At 39.3% G+C, this 11,921-nt stretch overlaps 1 long non-coding RNA gene across 1 annotated transcript; it reads right to left on the bottom strand.

The window, feature by feature from the left end:
• Window positions 1–1,643: 1,643 nt before the first annotated feature.
• On the bottom strand, window positions 1,644–11,218 carry LOC311096606. The gene is made up of 3 exons (XR_014609060.1): window positions 10,960–11,218; window positions 3,228–3,303; window positions 1,644–1,869 (listed from the first exon to the last, which is right to left on the bottom strand). It is a non-coding gene; the product is annotated as an uncharacterized lncRNA (long non-coding RNA).
• Between the last annotated feature and the right edge of the window lie 703 nt (window positions 11,219–11,921).

Here is an 11,921-nt window from a genome sequence, read left to right as displayed (position 1 = left end):
TTAATCAATCCTTCTGACTTTGTGACCTTGACTCACGTTGTAGTGGCTTTGTGAGGGAGCAGGCCTTAGTCTTCTGCATGATTCTGTCTCCAATGAAAGATGTATTGAGCTAAGGCTGTTTCACATGCATACAGTTTTGCTCCTTTAAAAGAAATGTGGGACAAAATAATGTCATTGTCTTGTCAAAGCATAAATAATTCAGCCTCTCTCTGACACAAAGCTTTCATATTGTAGTGTTCACTCTCAAAAACCCGGAATCACTTTGCCGTTTCTTCTCCTTTATTCATGACAAACTTGCATCGAAACTTTAAATTAATTATGAAAACAAAAAATATATTTAGTTCCTTTCTGAGAATCCCCCGTACCTCAACAATGCCCTCGGTGCGCCATTCTGTCATAAAATCAAAATGAAAGACAAATGGAAAGACTGGAGGCAGAGCGTGGAGATTTCCTCTCCAAAACTTAACCTCATCATCTCAAGAACAAAGGTGACGGAACATCAAAACAAGGACGGGATACATCGTGATGTATTTTTCCACTTGATGAGCGAGTAAGAAAAGTCTTCTTGTGACTATCAAACATGTATACGTATATATATATTTATTATTATTATTTTCTGTTCAGTGGGACGTGGGCACGTGCGATCGAAAGTCAGCCGGGAGGAGGAGCGCGAATACATTTTTAATTTGCTCAGCAAGGACGAGGGTTTGCTGCTCAGATGTTTCATGCGTCTTAAAGCCAACTTCAACTGCAGTGTCTCTGAAATCCCACGTGGTCCGAGGAAAACAATCAAAGTGATGAGCAAAATCCGAGCATGCCGTGTGACGCCATGAAACTCAGGCACTTTGATGGAGGCAAATGACAGATATTCCCCAACCATTGTTAGATTTTAAGGCTGTAGCACCTGTGATTCAGATGAGGCCTGTTGTAGTCTTTCATGGACACGGAGCTACCCTGAGATGATCGCACAGTTTACAACTTAAAAAAAAAATTGCTACTTTTTCTTAGCACCATAAAAATGAATTTTCACTGTTTGTGAGTTTGACTCTTGTCCATGTTACTCAGTGAATGTGTGTGTAATCATGTGAACTTGATATTAGAGTTCTTTTAATCAAATATAATGTCTAGTCTGATTTACTTGACAAGTGTGTGCTCAGAGACTCTAAGATTGCTGAGTGAAATGCACAAGTGCAGTTGATTTTTGGAGTTTAAGACTAGTAAACTATGGATGTATGAGTTACATTGGAATGTAACACTTTAGAATAACGGTTCCATCATTAATGAGTTACTACACAGGAACAAATTAATAATGCACTATTAATTATGAACCTGTATACAGTAGTTCTTAGTAGTCCTCTGGGAAGTATGAAAAAATAATAGTTATAGATTAAGTAATAGTGAACTACATCATTCAACTAAGCACTATTACTTACTAATTCGTTAATCAGAGTTTCTTGTTAGTTAATAGTAGTTACTAGAGTGTTAATATTATGTTACTCATTTGTTCCTGTGCAGTTATTCATTAATGACGGAACAGTATTCTAAAGTGCTACCGAATTTTGCTCCATTGGCTTCCATTCAAGTGCATGCATATAAAGGAAATATACATTTACATACAAACTGACCGACACAACTTTCAGACACCATCTTTATTTTTTACCTCAACTGTAATGGAATGGAACGCACATTATTGTGAGATATCAAAGGCAGGGAAGGATACGTCTATGCTGCCTTAAAAAATCCATCAGATGAATGTTTCTCAGGAGACCGGAAGTGAAGCTAACTATTGGATTCGGACGTGCCTTGATTCCTTCCTTCCTTGGAATGTGTCCTCATTTTCGGACGCAGCCTAATCCACCCACCGCTGCTCTGAAGAAACACACACATTTCGTCAGCTGAAATGAGTACAACTGAATTCCACTGAAGAAACTGGATTTATTTTTTCTTTAGCGGAGGTATTTTGCCATTTTTAAACTCCTTTTATAGGCCTATTTTTTCCCAGCATGGGGAAAGGAGAGGATTTTGATTGCAATTAAGAGAAAATGTCATGCGTGTTACTTGTTTGAAAAAGTAAAACAGACTTAGGACCCTTTCAGACACCCTGCGCAATGCCAGGCGCGACTCAAGTGTTTCTTGCTAGTTTCAATCTGACGCAGTTATCATTTGCCCATCTGTTCGCCCATGGGCGTGCGTGTGTTAAGGCGCATTGCTATTTTGAGGCAACTGAAATAGACTGAGTCATTGACCAACTGAAACCTGGTCTAAAGTCAATGGCACAGTATTTTTTTTTATTTTATTTTTTGTTATTTAAAGAGCGTGTTAGTAATATGCTCCTATAGGGGGGTCCACAACGCGCATACACTCTGCTTATTACACACACAGGGACGCACTGCAGCACACAAACATGCCAAATATTAAGAATAAAAGCATTACAATGTAAAAGATTAATAATGTGTACATAAAGATATGGTGGAATCCGGCTTGTCCCATTGATGGTCTGTTTGCTTGCTTAAACCTCGCGCATGAGCAGATCCGTTTGCTCTTTGGAGACGTGTTCAGTCTTTCCTCTTGCAAATTCCGCCATGTAAATAGCGAATACACAATGGCGGAGCGCAACTGGCTTTTAAAGGGAATGGGAAATTACACTCTGATTGTTTTTTTGCACGTTACGCCCAAAACACACCCAATACTCATTAAGAGAATAGGGACAACCCTTTTAGACCATGCGCCGGGCATGCCAACCATATTTCCCATTATTAAACTAGCAAAAGTGGATTCAGACACGCCCTAAGTGCATTTGTGCTGTGAGCGCTTAGATTGTTAAAATAGGGCCCTTAATGTTACTAACATGTTACTTGTGGCCCAATGCAGATATGATGTTCCCCAACATTTCTTGCCTTTCCCATCTCTTCCTGTGTTCTTATTTAGTATTCCCTCCACTTTCACATGTTTTCCATCCCAGACAACCTGTCTCTCCTGCCCAAGTCAGCTTCAAATAATTAGCCTACAGTAATGTGAAGTCCTGTTCTGGAGCGAGGAGCAACTTGAAAGCAGCAAACATGAATCATGTATAGCTTCATTTTAAACTGCTTTGTAGACAAACACACTTGCAAAGTCAGCTTCTGAAGAGAATGCAAATCCCCGTTCTGCTGCCCTAAGCTCGGTTTTAATGTGCTAAAACGAATGAGGACAGGCCTTCTTAAACAGGTCTTTAAATGTGTCGTTACCTGTCATGCGGTCCCGATCGTTAAAGGTGAGGTATTTTCTGTTTGCATGCCTTTTTTTAGCCGTTCCTTTGTCATCCTGAAAAATAAATGACGCAGAGAATGATGGAGAATGTTTAAAGATTGAGGGCACTCAAGCAGCAATTAAATTTGACTCTAGGGGAAATTATCTACAAAAATGGGACATGGGCATGGCGTGTGGTCAAATGGCTTTTCCTTGTTCTCTTTCCGTGTACTTCTTGTGTTCCACTTTGCCACACAAAAACTTTCTATTTAAAAAAAGAAAAAAAAACCATCCCACCTGACCACCCTGTCAAGCCTCTCACCATGAAGTCCACTGACCATTGAATGGATTTAATCCTACCGATGTAGTGCCCTTGTTACACATAATCATGTGCTAACATAGTGAACTACATTTTATATATTCTTAAGAAATCATTAGTGGTGTTTGTCATACTAAAAAATGCCAGGGTGTTGCTATATGCAGTTACTAGATGGATGCTAAGGTGTTGTGGGTGGTTGCTAGGGTGTTGCTGTGCAGTTGCTAGGTGGATGCCAGGGTGTTTTTGATGGTTGCTAGGATGCCACTGAAGTTGTCAGGTGGATGCTGCAATGTTGTGGGTGGTTGCTTGGTGGATGCTAAGCTGTTGTGGGTGGTTGCTATGCAGTTACTAGGTGGATGCTAGGGTGTTGTTATTGGTTGTTAAAATGCCACTATGCAGTTCCAAGGTGGATGCTAGGATGTTGTGGGTGGTTGGCTGCTACGGGGTAGCTATGCAATTGTTAGGTGGATGATAAGGTGTTGTGGATGGTTGCTAGGATGCCACTGTGAAGTTGCAGATTGGATGTTGCAATGTTGTGGGTGGGTGCTAGGGTGTTGTTGCTAGGGTGTTGCTATGCAATTGCTGGGTGGATGCTATGATGTTGTGGATGATTGCTACAGTGTTGCTATGCATTTGTTAGGCTGATGTTGTCAGGTTGTTGCTAGGTGGATGTTAAGGGGGTTGTAGGTGGTTGCTTGGGTGTTGCTTTGCAGTTGCTAGGTGGATGCTTGGGTGGTGTTGGTGGTTGCTAGGGTGTTGCTTAGCAATTATTAGGTGGATTCTAGGGTGCTGTCAGTGATTGTCAGGGTGTTGCTAGGTGGATGCTAGGGTGTTGCTAGGTGGATTCTAGAGTATTGCCATGTAATTGCTAGATGGATGATAGGGTGTTGTGGATTGTTGCAATGGTGCTGCTAGTGTTGATATGTGTATGTGTGACATGAGTGTGTGTGACATGAGTGTAGATCTATACATTGTGTATTATCACATTGTTATGCCTAGATATGCATTTATGCATTTTTTAATAGTCTATGGATTGGTTTACCTATTTTCATATCGTGTATCTCAAATCATGGTTTGAGGAATCACTCATGTCTGTGGCTTAACCAGCACAGAACGAGTAAAACCAAAGTGAAGTGTTTGGGGTTTGTTCAGATCAACACCCGTGACTTTAATAGTGATGCTCGCCTTAGCAAACACCTCTATTTAAAATTTCAGGTAAGATATAGTTTAATTATATGCTGTTGCACAAAACAAAATTACTCAGGTTGTGCAATGTAATTATACTAAGATAACTACTAATGTTGCTGATTTTGTCATATAGGTTTATGTTGTCCTATAGTTGCTTTGGGAGGTTTGAAATTGGGCTATGACTATTTAACACGTGAAGGGCATTTTTAATTACTATTTTTGTTTTTGGCTCACACAAAAGTGTTTTAACATTTCATGAAACAAAGTGATTTGGGCAAGATATCTCCAACCTTACAGTATATCAACCTAATTGCCGCCGTTAAATACACAGGAGTATTATGTTGTCAAAGCTGTATTTGGTACTGTAACACATAACAAAATTGTTTTAGCAATTAAAAGTCAGGAGCTAAATTAACTTCCCTTTTTTCCAGAATATCAATAACTGTGCATGTGCAAGAGTTTGTGCCGATTAGAGTGAGGGCTGTTTTTATAATTGCTTTTCTCCCCGTGGCAGCGAGGGCCCACAGGGTCAGATCTGAAGAACCGGAGCGGGTTCTCCAGGGGAACCGCACGGGACCTGCAGACGCAGATTAATTGTGTGAGGTTCTGGGGCTTTAATTTGCAGGGTAGGAAATGACTGTGTAACCTAATTAAACACTGACTTGTTTCAAATATCTGTCCAGCTGCAACCCGAACGCAGCGTCGCACAATGTCGCCGCCCGTAATTGCCTTGTATGCAGTAGGAGAGCGAAAGGGTGGGGTCCAGGGGGGCAACGGGGTGCGGATGACACAGAGAAGGGGGTACAGTCTGATTTTCTCAAGTGATCAATTTAAGGGAAAATTCTATTGCTCTTAAAGGCAACATCTTTAGCGCAGACGGCAACCCATCACTAATTAGGATCTGCATTTATTTATGAATGTACGATCATTGTGCACAGCTGGAAATCTTTTATAGGAACATCCTGGTCTGGGATTATGGGACGCCAAGGATAAAAATGTCTGCAGTAGTGCATCATGGGATACCTGTAATCATGATCAGGTCAAATAGTGCCCAACCTTAAATATTAATTTGCAAGTTCAAGCTTACGGTTTTAACATTAACATCCACAGCTTTAGAGGAATAGTAAAAAAAACAAAAACAAAAATTATACACCATGTTGTTTTCAAACAACAATTCATGCCGATCACAACATAGTAACCCAAATTCATCTCAAATGATTTTCTCTGTTAAATCTCTGAAATCTTTTATGTTCTTGCGTCCCGATTTAAAAACTGTTTAATAAGGTTCCATTTGTTAGCATTAGTTTACTACATTAGTTAAAATTACAAAACAGTGAAAAATACCTTTAAAGCATTTAATAATCTTAGTTAATGTTCATGTCAAAATTTTCTAATACATTATTCAATTAAAAGTTGTATCATGTTAATAGTATTTAATGGACCAGTGCTAACATGAATTTTGAACATTTATATATGTTTTTACTAACAAACATTTAAAAAGATAAATAAATACTGTAACAAATGTATTGTTCATGCGACCTTATTGTTTGGAAAAGAATCTAAAAAATAACAGCATGCAGAATTGGCACATCACGAGGGACGGCATTTGCTGTGGTAAATGATTTTCATTTGTAAGTGAATTATTGCTTTAATAGTGATGTTGTGATATATGGCTGATCACACTGAGTGTCTGATTGTATCTGATTATCCTCTCTGTATCTGTCAGGACGGGAGGTGTGATTTCAGCGTAAGCCCTTATACTGCCTGGCTCAGGGCTCGCCCCCAGCTGGACGCTGGAGACTGGTCCTCTGGGACGCGGAAGGGCTCTCTGTTCCAATCCGTATCGATCCGTGATGCTGATGAAAGAACCCACTGGTCACCTTGAGCCCTGCGTATCCCGCGGCAGCACTGCAGCCCCCCGTGTCACTTTAGTCAGACCAAGAGGCTCCGGGGCACAGGAGGTGTGTGTGTGTGTGTGTGTGTGTGAGAGAGAGAGAGAGAGAGAGAGAGAGAGAGGCAGAGGTGAGGTGGTCCGTGAGGAACAATTATTCTGTGGTTACTGTTTTAATATTGCATTTTGCAAGAAAAAAAAAAAACTTCCTTCATAAAGTTATACTATGCTTCTAAATATTATTATGTGTTCAAAACCTATAACTTTTTCACTTCTGTCCCTCCAGTGAGTTGTTAAACTCTGCTTCATTTCATTGAATGGATCTTTCAGACCAGATTGAAAAGAAAAATTGTCATATGGACTACTTTTATGATCTTTTCGTGCTTTTTAAGACTTTTTGAAAACTCCTGTCTCCGTTTATTCTAATTTTATGGAATAATTAGTACAATTATTCTAGATTCCTCATTCTGTCATCCAAAGAAGAAAGAAAATCATATGTGATTAACAATAAATAAGGACAGAATTTTCAGGGGGAAAAAATAGCGTAATCACTATTTGATTTGATTTTCTAAGCAATGTTTACCCTACCTCAAAATTATTAATTCAATCTCTTAAATTGCACAATTACATGACAATGCACCAATGGTTAGCATGGAACATGTATTTGAGGAATACTAATAATAAAAGGATGTGGCATTTCTGAAAAAGAAAAAAAAACCTTTCTTCGTAAAGTTACACTTTGCATCTCAATTTGTGTTATGTTGTTCAAAATCTATATAACTTTTTTTCACTTCTCTCCCTCCAGTGAGCTGTTAACTCTGCAACCGGATAATTGAGTCTGTTCATTGAAAGAATAATTTGTCATGTAGTTATTCAATGAATAGATCAGATTCAAACTGTCATATGGACTACTTTTATGATACTTTTATGGTGCTATTACATCCTTTTTGAGGCTAAAAACTCCTGTCCACATTTATTCTAATTGGCATGGAATAACCAGTAAATTTTTTCGAAATGTCTTATTTTGTCTTCCATGTAAGAAAGTAAATCATACCGGTTTGACAGAATAATTAAGGTCAGGTGAACCTATAATAATTACAGTAATCACTCATTTATTTGATGCTATTATGAACGATGCAGATAAAAATCTCTTAAACAATGTTTACATGTGCATGAGAATGCAATGCCTTAGCATGAAACTCAAGGAGGGATATTGTATTTTGCAAAAAAAAAAAAAGTTTGCAAAGTTATGATAAAGTACAAGCAATATAAGTTCCACTTTGCATCTATTTGTGCTTTTGAGAAAAACAAAACTGGTAAAAACCTCAGAGAAGCAGAGTAGATCAGAACACCATCAGATCAGTTTTCCCAATGCCACATCTCAAGACAGATCCCTGATCATACGCACAGAGCCGCTCTACGGGGAATATAATTACTGTTTTTTCCACCAGTGACGAGTGATTTCCCAGGTTTAAACAGAGGTGCTGGGAGAAACGTGGACGATTGATCAGCGGTGATGCCTCCCATTTGAAGATCACAGACTAGACAAAGAAAAGCTAAGTAGGACGACGTTGGACGCTCCCAAAACGCAAGGCGGGTTAAGGAAAAAAAAAAAAGAGTATAAATGAAAAGGAACAGAGGGAGAAGGCTTGGGAATTAAGTAAAATATAATTAATGACAGCCGTCTGAAACTTAACTGTATCAGAAATGTGTTTTAATCGTGCAAAAGTACATCAGGAGCGTCACACGGGGTAGTCGTATGGCTCTGGGCGAGTGAAGAATTAACTACCAGCACTTGAGTACAGCTGGAATATCTGCCTCCTCCCCGTCATCCCAACTCTGGGAGTTTGTTGTTTGCGGCCTTATGGGAGCGAGACGGAGAGGAAAATACTTAACGTGCTTCCGACTGTTGGCTATAGTCGTGCCTTAAAAGTGGAAGAGATACCGAGATTGATCTTATAGGAGCGCAACATGGAACTCGGGTAAAGGAGTCAACCGGCGAGCTGTTGGACAGCTGGGAGATCTCCTCTGAGATCACAGACCATATTGAGGTGGAATAAACTCCCGTCTTTGTGCTTTGTCACTATCAGGACCTTGTCCCACAACCTTGAACACATATTCCCTTGGTAAAGTCACCTGGGAAAAATTACAGAGGGAAAGGTTTGTTCTCTATTCCTCTTTTTGTTGGAGCCGAGGTTTAATCTACTACCCAATACTAGAGACTCATTTTTTAATATCTCCCCGGAGCACTGGCCGGTTAAAAGGCTTCCCAAAAATACACCACATGATCAGCAAAAAAATTTTTTTAGATAACTTTTATGCGTTTTAGATTTGATTTATTGGCCTGAAATGGCCCTTTTAAATTGCCATGATAAATTTGAAAGTGTCATTCACAGTGTATTAATATTAGATTTCCAATAAATGTAGAAATAGTAATTTTTTTTAGTGCAAATTAATCTAGTAGAATATTAAGAAAGTGAAATAAATGTAAAGTGATTAATCAAAACTAGATTAGCGTTGTTGAGTTTTGTAGTGCCAGAGATTTTGTGTCATTATAGTTTAATCTTTTATTGTTATACCTGTTTGTTTTATGTTGGCAATTGTAGTATGACAGTGATATAGACAATCTAAAGAAATGTTGAATGTAATAATACTATTTACTGTAATATGTTTTATTATAGCATTATTATAATAATAGTATTAATTGTTAGTGTTAATAGATTTATATTATTGGTATTTTTGTAATGTATTTATTTATTTAATTATTTTAAAGACGCTTTAATAGTGAATAGCATAATGGTATCATTTTTTGGCAAAATGCAAAGCAAATGTGTTTTAGGTTGTATGTGTTTTAGGACAAAGCAGAAAAGAGGCGCAAAATGCAACAAATCCCCCCCCCTCACTGCTATCCGTGATCTTCCTGGCACTCTGAGACAGGGGCCCAGCTGGGGCTCTACCCAGGACCGCTTCTCTTTCATGGGCAAGCGCTGCTTCACCTGCCCCCCCCCCCCCATCACAAATCCCACAATCCTCCCCCCGGCTTTCCAACCCCTCCAACCGTCCCAGCTGAGCTTTGCTAATCAGTATGGCGACGAGAGACAAGACTTGGTTAATTCGGCCAATTAGACCCGAGCATTGTTTGTGGCCAGCGACATTTTGTATTCGTGAAAATGTGTGGAGTGCAAAACGTGCCCTGGAGCGACGGAATGATAGTGCCGCGGCTATAGCCACATGTCAACAAAACATGCGCTGGGGTGAAGGGGCCGATCATGTGTTCTGGGGTGTGTGTGTGCACATGAATATGTGCATGTGCTTTCAGAGAGGATTATGATCTTCACAGTTTGCACTACTTGTCTAAAGTCTGGATTTTTTATATATATATATATATGTTTTTGAAAGAAGTCTCTTATGCTCTAAAGGCTGCATTTATTTGATCAAAAATACAGTAAAAACAGTGATATTGAGATAACGTATTATATTTTCATGTTAAAACTGAACATTCAGCAATCTGAAACCTTCAGAAATCATTCTAATATGCTGATTTGCTGCTGAATTATGATCAAATATTAGGCTATTGGTGCTCAAGTATTTAAAAAAATGGTTCTTTGAACTATTTGAAATAGAACTCTTTTTTAACATTATAAATGTCTTTACTGTCACTTTTGATCAATTTAATGTGTCCTTGCTAAATAAAAGTATTAAATTTTTAAAAAAATTACACTTACGCTACCATTGAAAAGTTTGGGGTCAGTATCAGTTTCCACAAAGAATATTAAGCAGCAAAAACTAATTAAAGTGCCTTATTACTTTAACGAAACATTTAATATGTATTAGAAATAATAAAGACACATTTTTTAAAAATATTTTATTAATGCCACCAATAACGATCAGCGCAGCGCAGTGATGGTTGAACAGGTGTTTTGCATCATAACCGTTACTATATTGTGTAATTTAGCATGCTGGAACGCTGCATTGACCAATCAGCATCCAGGACCGTTTTCTAATAATGTGCACGGTGCACTGCCTCTCTTTCCTGTCTATCTCTCTCTCTCTCTCCCTCCGTCTTTTGTAGGAGCGAGTTAGCGGAGGGGTCTTGGTGGCAGATGGGCAGGAGTATCAGGGATTGACTAATCCCAAATCTGCCGTCTCCTCACCACACCGAAACCAGGGGAGAGGCACGAGCCAGCTGCCACATAGACGCCTTTCATGCTCGTCTGCACACAACAGCTGCAGCAGGCCTGCCTGCTTGCTTCTAAATTATTAAACATCTTTTTAGTTTGTTCCAGATGCAGAGCCCGATGTGCTTATGGAGGCCTTTGTGCATTTTACATACCGTTCCTTTTCCCCTCCTCTCATCAGAATGCTGTTTGTAAAAGTCATTATCCCATCTGCGCCGCCAGTTTGGACAAAACAGCCCAAGACGAATCCAGCACGTTCCTCCGTTCCGGGACAGTTTGGGAGTTGAGGATGACGGTGATGATGGAGGGCTGCAGGGGTTTGGTTCTCTCGCCTCCGAAACGCACAGGCCACCTGTAAACCGTCTCGCTCGCTGCTCCGGGGCGGCAACAGGAGTTTTGCAAGTAAGATTTCATCCTTTGGAAGGCGGCTTAAGAAAGAATGAGCCTCTTTCACACACAGGTTGAAATAATCTGCTTCTCGTGGAGTCTTTCCCCCAAAGGCAGGCCGGCAATGGCTGGCCTATTATTGCTGTGAAAAGGCGTTAAAGTCCTGAATATTCATCAGGGAGATGGAGGGGGCACAGAAAGGGGCTCCAAAATCCCACCACACCGATGGTCAGCTAATGTACCAGGACACAGAGTGGTAATATAGATGTGCAAAGAAAAAAGTTAATTTAAAAAAAATAAAATTATGCACACTCTTTTTGTACATGATTCACTGCATGTTATTCCAAAGCAACAAATCAATTCCCAATAGATAAAAGAGTTGCACTTTATTTTACAGTATGTGCACTTACCTAAGAGAGTACTGGGTCATATGAGGTTAACATGGGTTAAGGTTAGGTTTAAGGGTAGGTTCAGGGTTAATACCTAGCTATTACCCAGTTATTACTATAATATAATACATCATACAATATAATATAAGTACATCATATGTACATGGGGAACAGGACTGTAAAATAAAGTGTGGTAACACTTTATTTTACAGTGTCCTTGTTACATATGTTACATGTACTTACCATAGTAATAACCCTCAACCAAATCCTAATCCTACCCTAACCCTATAGTAAGTACATGTAGTCGCTTAATATTACATAGTACCGGTACTTATAAATAT

The sequence above is a fragment of the Abramis brama genome (assembly GCF_963993115.1).
Source record: "Abramis brama genome assembly, chromosome: 14".
NCBI lineage: Eukaryota > Metazoa > Chordata > Actinopteri > Cypriniformes > Leuciscidae > Abramis > Abramis brama.
This window is presented reverse-complemented; position numbering and strand designations above follow the sequence as displayed.